Below are 13,260 nucleotides of genomic sequence, written 5' to 3'. Positions count from 1 at the left end.
CCCCCCCCCCCCCCCCCCCCCCCCCCCCCCCCCCCCCCCCCCCCCCCCCAAAAGGAAAAGAGACTACACACAGTTTTATTGGGTAAAGAAGCTTGTATAACAAGGTTGTCCATCTTTTATTGGGTGAAGTCGTTTGTAAATTTCTTTTTCCACTGGGTGAAGAAGTTTGTATCACAAGACTGCCTTTGGGTGAAGTCTGTGTTACAAGATTTTGTGTGTATGTGTGCGTAAGTGCTGCTTGTACTACAAGATTGCACACTTTATATGTAAGTTCGGATTACAAGATTGTGTGTGTTCGCACACGTGCACGAGTGGCCACACACACACACACACACAACCTTGTTTTGATGAATGTAGAATAGCAATCAGGGAATTTTCCTGCCTGGCTATAAATTTTGTGGAGAGGCTGTTGACTGATGATTTGCTGAGGAGGGCTGAGTATTATCGTGGTTTTTGCCACAATTCACCGTCCATTTTTGTGCTCACATTGCTTATATTCTGGAGGTTGGTATTTTGGATGTGCAAGCAAAAGCTCTGTATGAGATAAGCAAGGAATCACTTATTTAGGTGCATGCAAAATGCTGCATCTGAGTAGTGGAACATGAGAGGGAGAAAATGGCCTCTAGTTATGTTCCTTCTTCTCATCAGTGCTGCATTCACATACTTTATGAATGCTCCGGAAACGCTGTGGCATGGAGTTCAAAGCCCAGATCAACTTAATCCCCGGCACAAGGTGACGTGAAATTGTGCAATCTTTCTTGCTGTGATATATCACAAGAAGGTTTACAAATATTCTCATGTAGGTAAACGGAGTTGTTTTCAATGTTTTTCATACAGTGCATAACATCATGAGCTTATGCTCGAGAGGCACCACATACCTAGCTAGGTAGTGCCCTGCCCCCAATCGTACCTAGCTAGGTATGCAGTGCCTCCCTCACAGAAGCTCATGATGTTGAGGTAAGTAACAATTTGGGAATTCTTGTGTCCAAAACTTCTTGTGTATATATATATTTGGGGTGTGATTATATATGATAGTAATTTTCTGTGTGCGCGCGCACGCTCGTGTGTAGGCTGAATTGTCATGGAGCCATCTTAACCAAGTTGAATTGGAGACCCATGCTCTATCAGACTTGAAAGAGGGTGATGCTGAAGAAATGGAGGTGGAAGAGGCAGGTTCCCACAAGTTGCATATGCTGTTGCTTATCCTTGTTCTCATCTTTCTTGTGTGTGGATGCTGCGATGGTATTTTGGTCAGCTAAGCCTCCCTGCACACACACGTATGCCCTCAGCAAGCCTCCGCGTGCGGGCGCGCGCAGACAATTCGAACAGCATTTATTCGTAAGAGAGCATGATTGTGTGTGCGCTCTTAGTTTTTTTGTTTAATGTTTGTTTGTGGAAATGAAGGTCCTCACATTGCTGCTATTGCAACGTGCTTCCTTATTGTTTAAATGGCCTTTTTTTTGGATGTCTCTCTCTCTCTCTCTCTCTCTCTCTCTCTCTCTCTCTCACACTCACACACACACACACACACACAGACACACACACAAGATATATCTCCTTGATGGATCTTATTTGCTTGTTAAAAATGCCCATGCCCTACGAATTCTATTGCACTACGAATCCCGATTCCTCGCTACTTACTTGCTACGCCAAGCAACAAAATATTGTTGGGACTAAAAGGACCCACACTATTTGGTAAGAATTGTAAGTTTTTTGTTCTCTCTTAATACATTCCCCTTGCACTTATGGTGAAGAAAATTAGATCAATGGACAGGGACGCACACATAAAAAGAGAGGGGGGAGGGGGGATTTAAGAAGGATGGGGGCATTTGGGTCGTCCAATGCACTTTTGTAAATTTGAGTAAATTTGGGGTGAAAAGTGAATTCGGATGGGCTCGTAAATTCAGCCAGTTCATAGCCTCCATCTTGGGTCAGTTTGCATCATGTGTATTGAATGCATGATTTTCTCATAGCAAGCCATGGGCTTTGACCACTATGCTCGCATGCATTCATTGAAATACAAGGATTTAAGTGTCATATTGTAAATGCGATCAGATTTGTAAATCCGGACCACCCAACGTCACCAAATTAGACAGCTCATGACCCCCCTTTAACTACCATGGCCTCAATTTGAGGCTTTGCATTGGAGCCTTGGATATGTTTTATCGGTGTCTAAGAACCTATCAGTTATGATCCATGTCATACTTAAAAAATCATTAGATTCGTTACCATCTTAAAAAGCTTTGTGAAGTAAATAAAGTTTTTCTTCAGTTAAACCAGTTAAACTTTTACAAAGAACTATACTTCTATACCACTCCTTATGATGGGGAAAAAGCTTCTTGTAAATAACTTCTTTTTCTATATTTTATGTATCAATGTTTTAGAGTTACAATATTTTAATGTATTAAAGTAGCTTTCAATGTATTTATGAACCTATTTTTGAAGTATTTAAATGATTTTTTGTGAAGTTTTTGGACTACCATTAAGGGGAACTCTTGAATTAGGGCAGCCATTGTTCAAAAGTTAAGTCTATGGATGTTTCAAGTAATTTTTTAGCCAAATTTCAAAAGCCAATAGACAAAGCTATCCTTCTATACACTAAGAGATGTATCCAAGAAATTGATAAGAAGTATCAAAGTGTTTTTGAACCCTCATACTACTAGTCCGATCTTTATTTTAATAATTCTTGCACAGATTCCTCAGCGAATCTCATTCTCTGCCTCCCAAGGACCTCACCCTTTAAAAGAGCTACACCAGAAATCGATCTCAAACCCTCAAAAGTGTGCAACAAATTCTACTACCAAGGTTAATCACAAGCATTGGCAGTTGGTGTTGTAACTGTTGGGCATTCGTAAATTATTTAAAAAAAGCTTGCAAACTCTTCGTCCCCCCCCTCTTCTTCTCCTCTTTTTCCTTGCGCATCCGCCACCTCTGCCTTGAATACCTGCAGCCCTCACTTGCAGATCACCCACCTACTTCATTCTCAATGCTTCCTTGTGCACTCAGTAAGGGGATCTTCCCCGATTCTCGCTGATAAGAGATTAAAAATAATTGGGTCCTCCTTACTAGCACCATTGTTTATCCATTAAAAAAGATAGCGTAAAAGTTTAGCAAGCATCGTAGAAGTCCAAAAGATAAATGTAACTAAGTTATTTCATGCTAGTAAGAATCCATGAGCATTATTGGGATCAACCAACCCTCACAGTTTATTTAAATGAGGTCAGAGAGAGGATTTCCCTACCCATGAATATGTAAAGAAAGGGAGCGTATTTATATTTGTAAATATTTCGTAAATCCAAGGAGTTAGTTCAATGTCAGGCCATTCAACATATGAATTATAAGCAAGGATTAAGTGAGATCTAAAAAAAAACTAGGTGGAGAGACCCTTTGCTAAGGTCTCAACCATAATAAAATCACTTTGAAACAGATACTTGAAATGATATCTCAATTCTTCCTTCTACATTCAAAAGTTATGTTAGTCAAACATCAGTCAAAGACTAGCACTCCGCATTAGACTAAGACTAGCTGGAAGTATATCAAGACTCAGTTTGTAGGTTGTTGGATCTAAGGCTTGTAGTGAAATGCTATTGAGCAAAAGTTCCACAAAGTTCGATAATCCAACGGAGCAAAAATTCCACAATTTAAACTTAATGCACAGAAACCATAAGGAAGGTTTCCTCAGTTCACAAATTCTTCAATCAGTAAGGAGGGTACTAGCTATGAAACATGAGCCAAAACATCAACAATCGTTTATGTCATTCTATCATACCAAACAACTCAATAGTAACACAGTAAAAAAAGAGTGAGTTCCTAGGTGACCATTCGTTAGTCCTAACTCAAACTCGCATACTTGGCTCCCATAGAGGTTAGTCCAATTCCTACAAAAGAACCCAATATTGTAAGGCAATCATTTGTTCAACAAATAGGGATCCATTAAAATCCCAAGCTAAGTCCAACAAATCAAGTTTAATCATATGATTGCAAGCCCTCAAGGCACCAAAAGCTTAGCATTCTTAGAGTATCAATAAAGCAATCAAACTAGTATTACTAGAATCAAAATCTAAGTATAGAAGATCTAGAATGAGTATGCTGTCAAGAAAGCATGGGGAAATTGCCATGGGTTGGCTAGTCCAAAATTATACATTAGAAAGAATGCAACTCAATATAGCTAGAGTTTTTAGTTTTAAAAAATTTAGAGCAGTCAATATGCCAATTTCCTATTGTCATTAGAACCAAAATTCCAGCATTACACTCCAAAATAGGCAACACAACAAAAGAACTAGAATGGTCATGCTGTCAAAAAACAATGTAATTTGCGAGACCAAGCTAAGCAAACCGTATGAAAGCTCATAATCAAGTATTATGAGAGCAAGAAATCAATATAGAAGTTTAAGAGCCGGAACTATCAGACGGTCATTAGACCATTTGTTACTTTCTACCCTCAAACCATATTCCCAAGGATCCGCTATAATAGACAAAAGAAGCAATAAACTATTGTAACATGAGAATATATGTAGGAAAACACCTTCCCAAGGTAAATAACCATTAAAAAAAAAATGGAGCCAAAATTCTTAACCCACAACTAGTTAGCAGTCCCAAAATCTCTTGCTATTCACTATCTATAATAGGCTCAAGATTGTAGCACCATTCAAAATTGCATTAGTGTGTCCAATTTATGTAGTGAAAGCTTGCCAATTATGCCAGAATGCCATAGCATTTATAGAATGTAGTTAGAACTACGAGCTAGAAAGGATATACGCCAACCAAAAGGTGAAACCCCGTCAAGATCAAACCTAGTCAAGGACTACTTTGAACCAAAGCAAGTCAAGCTGATCCAATAAGTGCAAGAACTTAGGACAGTTCAATGAAGCAACAACCTCTGATGAGTACACATCATCCATAATCTCCATTCGGAATTTGAAAAGCATAAGCAAGCATCAAATCCTAGTAGGCCAAAAAAGCTAGGGATTGCTCTCTCTCTCTCTCTCTCTCTCTCTCTCTCTCTCTCTCTCTCTCTCTCTCTCTCTCTCTCTCTCTCTCTCTCTCTCTCTCCAAAGATCATGAAAGCCACAAAATGGCAGTACCACAAGGGCATATTCCTCTTACTCATCTCATTTACTTGGAAGAAAAGCGAAGTAAAATGTCCATAGTTCAAGTGAATAATACTGAAAGACAAGCATACTTCCTTTGCCACTCATTCTCACTGACTTTGGCGGATAGAAAATTAAGAGAAAGCACAAGGCTAAGTGGGGGATAGGAGATCCCTCAAATTGACAGAGTTTGGGGGTTGGAGAGAGTTGGAAAATGCTCCCATTCAACGCAAAGCCTTCAACTACCACTCATGATATGCTAGCATCCAATTCCTGTGTAATCTCGGTAGGGCATCTCCTAGTCATAGCCATCAAAAAGTGTAGGTATTTTACATGGCTAACACTTGTCAAAGCAATCGATAGACATGGAGGGGAAAGATATCCAATAGACTAGAAACACAATGTACTCACAAGCTTCAAGCCACATTAGGATATCAATTTTAAGCAAGCAATACCTTTTTTGTGTTTTGGAGATGAGTTGTTATGACAAATATGATGTTGCACATTCTCAATCCACTCCATGAATCAAGAGAAAAACCCCAAGGCAAGAACGATGCAGCGGACCAAGGCAGGTTCACTTTAGTCGGGATGAACACTTCTCAGTGGATCGAAGGGGGAGGAGTGACCAAGGTACAAAGGGGAGTGAAGTTGTAAAGAGAAGCGGGGAGATCACGCACTGGAAGCATGTGGAGAAGATTGGTAGAGAGTGAGAGAGACAGAAGGGTGGTGAATGCCCAATTTTCAATAATCACTCAATGCCCTTCAACTTTCTAAGCACCCACTCATACTTTTATTAGGGGAGGGTCTCACCAAGGAAATATGAGAGTTGAAAAGGGTCCCAAGAAGCCATTCCAAAGGCAGATAGGTTAGTGGAGGACGAGAGAGAGAGAGAGAGAGAGAGAGAGAGAGAGAGAGAGAGAGAGAGAGAGAGAGAGAGAGAGAGAGAGAGAGAGAGAGAGAGAGAGAGAGAGAGCATCAATGTAGGACCTTGAATTCAAGCAGTGGTAGTTATTGCTACATCAAGCTTTAAGGTTGGGATGGGTGTGAGGTTCGAGGGAATCTTCCATGCAAGAAATATTTAGGAAACCATCCAAACTAATTGTGGCAAAGGGAGAGTAGCCCTAATTAGATAGGGTTTTTATAAAGGTTGAGAAACTTAGCAACAAGTAGATCATAAAGAGAGAACTGGGGCACATGTAGGGGTAACCCTTAGTACTTCAAGTACTAGATAGAGATAAAGCAAAGCAAAGCCTTGAGTTGAGAATCAGCACATACTAACCATCACCTCAAGAAGTTATGAACTGCCACGTGTAAGCTAGGTGTAGTACTCACCACCAATAGTAAAATGACTGTGTGTGTGTGTGTGTGTGTGTGTGTGTGTGTGTGTGTGTGTGTGTGTGTGTGTTCCACCAAATGTTGCCTTGTTTTTCAATGTGCGAATGACACATGTATTGCCATGGGCATTTACTAAGGATTACCAAAATTTGATCTATCATAGGTGTCGAGTTTGGGTGGAAATAGTAAGATTTTTTGTGTACATGGAAACATTTCCTATCTCTTTTGGCATCACAATTAGGTAAATCATATGCCCTCCTAATTTGAATACCAATTCCAATTGATTTTGTGTACTTTGGGATACATACAAACCTACCTCTACTGGAATAATGGTCAACTCTAGGCCCCGTAATAGGCAAAAGGCCTTTTAAACTCAAATGGGGGAAATTTGCGGGTGCATGTTTTGGTTGTGGTAAATTTGGACATATGCAATCTAAATTTCCAGAACCTTTGTTGAAACTACCACCTTCTGTTGTTCCTGCATCTGCAAAGAATGATGTTTCTCCCTCTTCTTTGTCTATGAAGATAAAGCATGGTAGGGATGCCGAGAGTGACAATTTATTTAGACTTGAGAGTTTGAATTGCAGTTTGGTTTTCAATCAGAACCTTGTTCAACGGGCTCCAAGACAAGCATACTTTCTCTCCTAGAAAGGCATTGATACGATATTCAATGTTGTAGATGTTGATGGGCATATACTCTCATTTTGACAAGCGTCTCTTACTCTTGGTCTTGGAATGCATTACAGAAACACATGGCAGATCATCAAGGAGATTGTTGATTCTAGATCTCCCATTTTGCCGCTTGTTGTGGAGGATCGACTTTGTGACTGTTATTATGCAGGATCTTTGAGCCTCTCTTTAACTACAAAAAAGGTATATTGTCATTTACATTCATCTCTCTAACTAGAGGAGCACTGCAATATGTATAAAGGTACTACATGGTGTGCACAAAAGTTATGAAAGTCTAAACTTCCATTGAAAGAGCGATTGTTTATGTGGAGATGTATTATTGGGATTTTCCCAACTGGTAAATTTCTTCGCTCGAGAGGAGTGGCCTCCTCAAGATGCCTTCGTTGTGGTGCGGGTAATGATAATATTCCACATTTACTGTGGTCTTGTTCTCACACGCAGTGGTTTGTGGATTACATCTCTACATGTCTTCATGATCATTTTATAGGGGTACAATTTGGCCAATACTTTTGGATTTTTGGAGTGCTTTTGCTGCTGCTTTGGTCGTATGCAGACTTTTTTGATTGGGTTAGATTTTGGGAGCACATAATTATCTCATGTTCCAGCAGGTTCAAGTGGATTATCTTTTTCTCTTCAAAACTTCCCTTCGCAGTCTCTTGAAGTTGCTAGGGATTTGGATGAGTTGTCCCCTCTTCACTCTATGAACTCTACGTTGACTGTTTTTCATTTACCGCATGTAATGTTTTCCATGGGTTTTCCTCATTTTAAGGTTTCCCATTAGTAAATCAAATGATATTACTATTAAAAAAACCTGTGTTCAACCCCAACTCAACCTACCTCGTTCGTGCTCCAAATTTAGGGCAATGGACATTCTCACGTAATTTTGAACTATGCTTCAACAAGTATGTCCTGATGCATATTGCCATCTATGCTTATTAATAAATATGAGGTAGAATATGAATAGAGAGCCTCAATTGATAGGTACGGTTTGCAAAGCTCATCCCTCACTTGGATTTCTTTGTACTGTTAAGTATGGAGCCTGATTTACCCTTGTAATTTTCTTTGGTAAAAGCGCACATTTGTAAGGCCCCCATTATGAGGAGAAGCCATCGTGCGTGAAGGAAAATCACTCAACGGAAACCAAAATTTTCATGGACAAGAATCAGGGGCAACTTTAAAGGCCTCGGGGGCGGAGGCCCCCGAGACTTTTTTTTTCGCCGGAATATTATGGCCGGACGACGGCCGAAAAGTGGTCAGAAAACAACCGGTCGGTTGGCCGGTGGCCGGTAGTCAATGGCCGGTGGTCGAAAGTCAATGGCCGGTGGCCAGTGGCCAAATTCAATGGCCGGTGGCCGAATTCAAAAGCGGACTTGTCTTCTCAAGGGCGGCCACACATGGGTGGATTGGAGGGTCCGATTTGGACTTATTCGCGTAAGGGCGGCTACACATGGCTGTCTCTCATAAGAGAGGGCAGCCCTTTTGGCCTATAAAAGGAGGCCATTTCTACACACATTTCATAGTGTGAAGTTGATGCAACAAGGTGAGTGTGAGGTGGTGAGAGTGAAGCAAGGCGGGAGCTCCATTAAGGGTATAATCCCTTTGTAAACTACTTCTTGTTTTGAAGTACTAAAGCCATTGAGTGGCTGCTTTCCCGTGGACGTAGCCCACATTGGGTGAACCATGTATATCGTGTGTACTCTCTCTCTCTCTCTCTCTCTCTCTCTCTCTCTCTCTACTCTATAATCTCGTGTATATAAATCTGTCTCTCTCCATTAAGTAATCTACTCAATTATCTATTTAGCTACGTCTTATTTCCTAACAACTGGTATCAGAGCAAGGTTTGCTCGTAGCTAAATTATCTCAAGGAAAGGATTCCTTGAATTGAGTGGGAGTTATGGCGGAGGAAGGGAAGCTCAAGATTGAGAAGTTCAACGGCAAAAACTACCAACATTGGAAGATGCAGATTGAAGACTATCTCTACCAGAAGGACCTCTATTTGCCACTAGGCGGTCTTGCGAAGAAGCCCGCAACAATGGCAGATGAAGCATGGATTGTCCTTGATCGAAAGGCACTAGGAACAATCCGGTTAAGCTTGGCGTCAACGGTGGCCTTCAATGTTTCGGAGATGAAGACCACGGAGGACTTGATGAAGTCACTTGACGACTTCTACGAGAAACCATCGGCATCCAATAAGGTATTTCTTATGAAGCGCTTGTTCAATCTAAAGATGGCAGAGAATGGTTCAGTTGCAGAACACCTAAATGACTTTAACACAAACATAAGTAAACTTCGATCAGTGAAAATCAATTTCGATGACAAAGTGCGAGCTCTCCTTATATTATCATCTCTACCGGATAGTTGGGACAGCCTTGTGATGGCTGTAAGTAATTCTATCTCTGGCACAAATACTCTTAAGTTTGATGATGTTGTGGGTGTTCTCCTAAGCGAGGAAATGCGAAGGAGAAGCACAGGAGAATCATCAAGTGCTGCACTATCAGTGGAAACAAGAGGAAGGCTTAAGGAGAGGTTCAAAAACCAAAAGGGTCGTGATCGCTCAAGGCGGAGCAAGTCACGCACAAAGTCAGTTCTTGAATGTTGGAACAGCGGCAAGAAGGGCCACGTCAAGAAGGATTGCTGGTCCAAGAAGAAGAAGGAGACAGAGTCTCAAGAAAACAAGCCAACATCGGAGGCCAATGTGGCAGGTAAAGTAGAGCAACATGCTCTAATTCTCTCATTAGACAATGTGTCTAATTCCTGGATAGTAGATTCCGGGGCTTCATTCCATGCGACACCACACAAGCAACATTTCCAAGACTACACCAAAGGTAATTTTGGGTATGTATACTTGGGAGATGATGAAGCTTGTGAGATTGTCGGCAAAGGTACAGTTTCTGTCAAAACTGCTAACGGAAATGAATGGAAGCTTAAAGATGTTAGGAATGTTCCTTCTCTTCGCAAAAATTTGATCTCTACAGGACAATTGGACGATGAAGGTCACAACATTGCATTCGGAAACAAACAGTGGAAGATCTCAAAGGGATCTTTGGTGGTTGCCAAGGGTGAAAAAGTCGGTACACTTTACTTGTGTACTGTTAGGACGCAACCTTCAGCTTGTGCAGCAACTACAGAAGTTGACAGTGCGGTGTGGCACTACCGACTTGGGCATATGAGTGCCAAAGGAATGCAAATCCTTCAAACAAAGAAGCTTCTACCAGGTTTGAAAGAAGTGGACTTAGAGTTCTGTGAAAATTGTGTTTATGGTAAACAAAAGAGGGTAAAATTTCAAAAATCAGGAAATGAAAGAAAAAATAAAAAACTTGAGTTGGCTCATTCTGATGTTTGGGGTCCTGCAAGTACACCATCACTTGGTGGCTCATTGTACTATGTAACATTCATAGACGATGCGACTAGAAAAACATGGGTTTATGTCATGAAGAATAAATCCGATGTATTTTCCATATTTCAAAGGTGGAAAGCCTTTGTGGAGAATAAAACAGGTACCAAGGTTATATGCCTCAGATCTGACAATGAAGGCGAATATTGCAGCCAAGCTTTTTGTGCTAGCAATGGCATTCGGAGGCAAAGGACAACCCCAAGGACACCTCAACAAAATGGGATTTCGAAAAGGATGAACAGGACAATCATGGAACGAGCACGAAGCATGCTGCTACATGCAGGCCTACCGCTTGAGCTTTGGGCGGAAGCTGTAAGTACGTCTGTGTACTTAATCAATCGGTCACCCTCAACGGCATTGGATGGGGGAGTTCCAGAAGAGGCATGGACAGGTAAACCGGTGAATTATGCATTTCTCAAAGTGTTTGGGTGTGAGGCTTTCATGCACATAGATAGAAGCCTAAGATCAAATTTAGATGCAAAGTCCAAAAAGTGTTTCTTCATTGGCTATGGAGAAGGAGACTTTGGGTATCGCCTATGGAATCCTGAAGATGGTAAAATCTTAAGGAGTAGGGATGTAATTTTTAACGAACAAGATATGTACAAAGATTACTTGGAAAGAAAACAAACAAAAAAAACAGGTGATGAGTACATGGAGCTTGAGGACGGTGAAGACTCAAGGACTGCAAACGGTGACAATGTGCAACAACGTCAACCAAATGAGGAGCCTCAACCTATTCCCCGAAGATCTACAAGAGCAAGTAGACCTCCAGAAAGGTTTGTTCCTTCCTTCAACCATCTCTTGATCTCATATTCAGGAGAGCCGGAATCATATGAAGAAGCTATGCAACATGAATCCAAAGAAGAATGGACGAAGAGCATGCAAGTGGAGATGGACTCACTACATCGCAACCAAACATGGGAGTTGGTTGAGTTTCCTAAAGGTAAGCGGGCACTTCAAAACAAATGGGTGTACAAGTTAAAGGAAGAAGAAGTTGGGAAGAAAAGGTACAAGTCTAGGCTTGTGGTAAAAGGTTTTTCTCAAAAGAAAGGTATTGACTTCAATGAAATATTTTCTCCTGTTGTAAACATGAACTCAATTAGGCTTGTCTTAAGCCTTGTGGCTGCTCATGATCTAAATCTCGAGCAAATGGATGTAAATACGGCATTCCCTCACGGTGACTTAGAGGAGGAAATCTACATGCTTCAACCAAAGGGGTATGAAGTAAAAGGTAAGGAGAAAATGGTTTGCAGATTAAAGAAGAACTTGTATGGTTTAAAGCAAGCATCAAGACAATGGTACTTGAAGTTTGATCGATGGATGTTGGATCATGGATTCACAAGATGCAACTCGGATCACTGCGTCTACACGGAGAATTTGGGAGATGGGAAATTCATCATCCTAATGTTGTATGTTGATGACATGTTGATTGCAAGTGCTAACATGCAGGACATCAAAGACCTAAAAGAGGAGCTGTCCAAATCTTTTTCAATGAAAGATTTAGGTGCTGCAAAGAGGATACTTGGTATGAAAATATCAAGGGACAGGACGAAGAAGACAATAAAGCTATCTCAAGAAGATTACATCAAGAAGGTACTAGAAAGGTTTGCAATGCAAAATGCAAAACCAGTTTCTACACCTTTGGCTGGTCATTTTAAACTAACGAAGGATATGTGTCCAAAGACACAAGAGGAGATAGCCTATATGTCTAAAGTTCCATATGCTGTAGCGGTAGGTTCTCTAATGTATGCTATGGTCTGGACAAGGCCAGACATTGCACATGCAGTGGGAGTTGTAAGTAGGTTCATGGACAACCCAGGTAAAGAGCATTGGCAAGCTGTGAAGTGGATACTTAGGTATCTAAAAGGGACAACAACAAATGCTTTGTATTTTGGAGGAACTCATATTTTTCTAGAAGGGTATGCTGATGCAGATATGGCAGGTGACAAAGATACTCGAAGGAGCACTACTGGCTATGTGTTCACGGTTGGAGGCACAGCAGTAAGTTGGGCTTCAAAGCTGCAGAAAGTGGTTTCACTTTCTACCACGGAAGCAGAGTATGTAGCAATGATGGAGACAAGCAAAGAAATTCTGTGGCTTCACAGATTCTTAGAAGAGCTTGGATTCAAACAAGACAATTGTGTCTTGTACAGTGATAGCCAAAGCGCTATCCATCTTGCGAAGAACTCAGCCTTTCATTCAAGGACAAAGCACATTGAGATGAGATATCACTTCATACGCACTCTTTTGGAAGAGGGACAACTAAAGCTAGGAAAGGTGCATACAAATGAAAATCCTGCAGACATGTTTACAAAGGTGGTCAACAAGGAGAAGTTGAGCTTTTGCTCATCTTCAATCGGCATTCAAGGATAAGAAGCCAGAATGGAAAGCAGTCACAGGTTTGGTTTGGAGATCAGTCTCCAAGTGGGAGATTGTTAAGTATGGAGCCTGATTTACCCTTGTAATTTTCTGTGGTAAAAGCGCACATTTGTAAGGCCCCCATTATGAGGAGAAGCCATCGTGCGTGAAGGAAAATCACTCACCGGAAACCAAAATTTTCACGGACAAGAATCAGGGGCAACTTTAAAGGCCTCGGGGGCGGAGACCCTCGAGACCTTTTTTTTTCGCCGGAATATTATGGCCGGACGGCGGCCGTAAAGTGGTGGGAAAACAACCGATCGGTTGGCCGGTGGCCGGTAGTCAATGGCCGGTGGTCGAAAGTCAATGGCCGGTGGCCAGTGGCCAAATTCA

This window comes from Adiantum capillus-veneris, chromosome 1, assembly GCF_014529385.1.
Source record: "Adiantum capillus-veneris isolate H3 chromosome 1, ASM1452938v2, whole genome shotgun sequence".
In the NCBI taxonomy this organism is placed as follows: domain Eukaryota; kingdom Viridiplantae; phylum Streptophyta; class Polypodiopsida; order Polypodiales; family Pteridaceae; genus Adiantum; species Adiantum capillus-veneris.
This window is presented reverse-complemented; position numbering follows the sequence as displayed.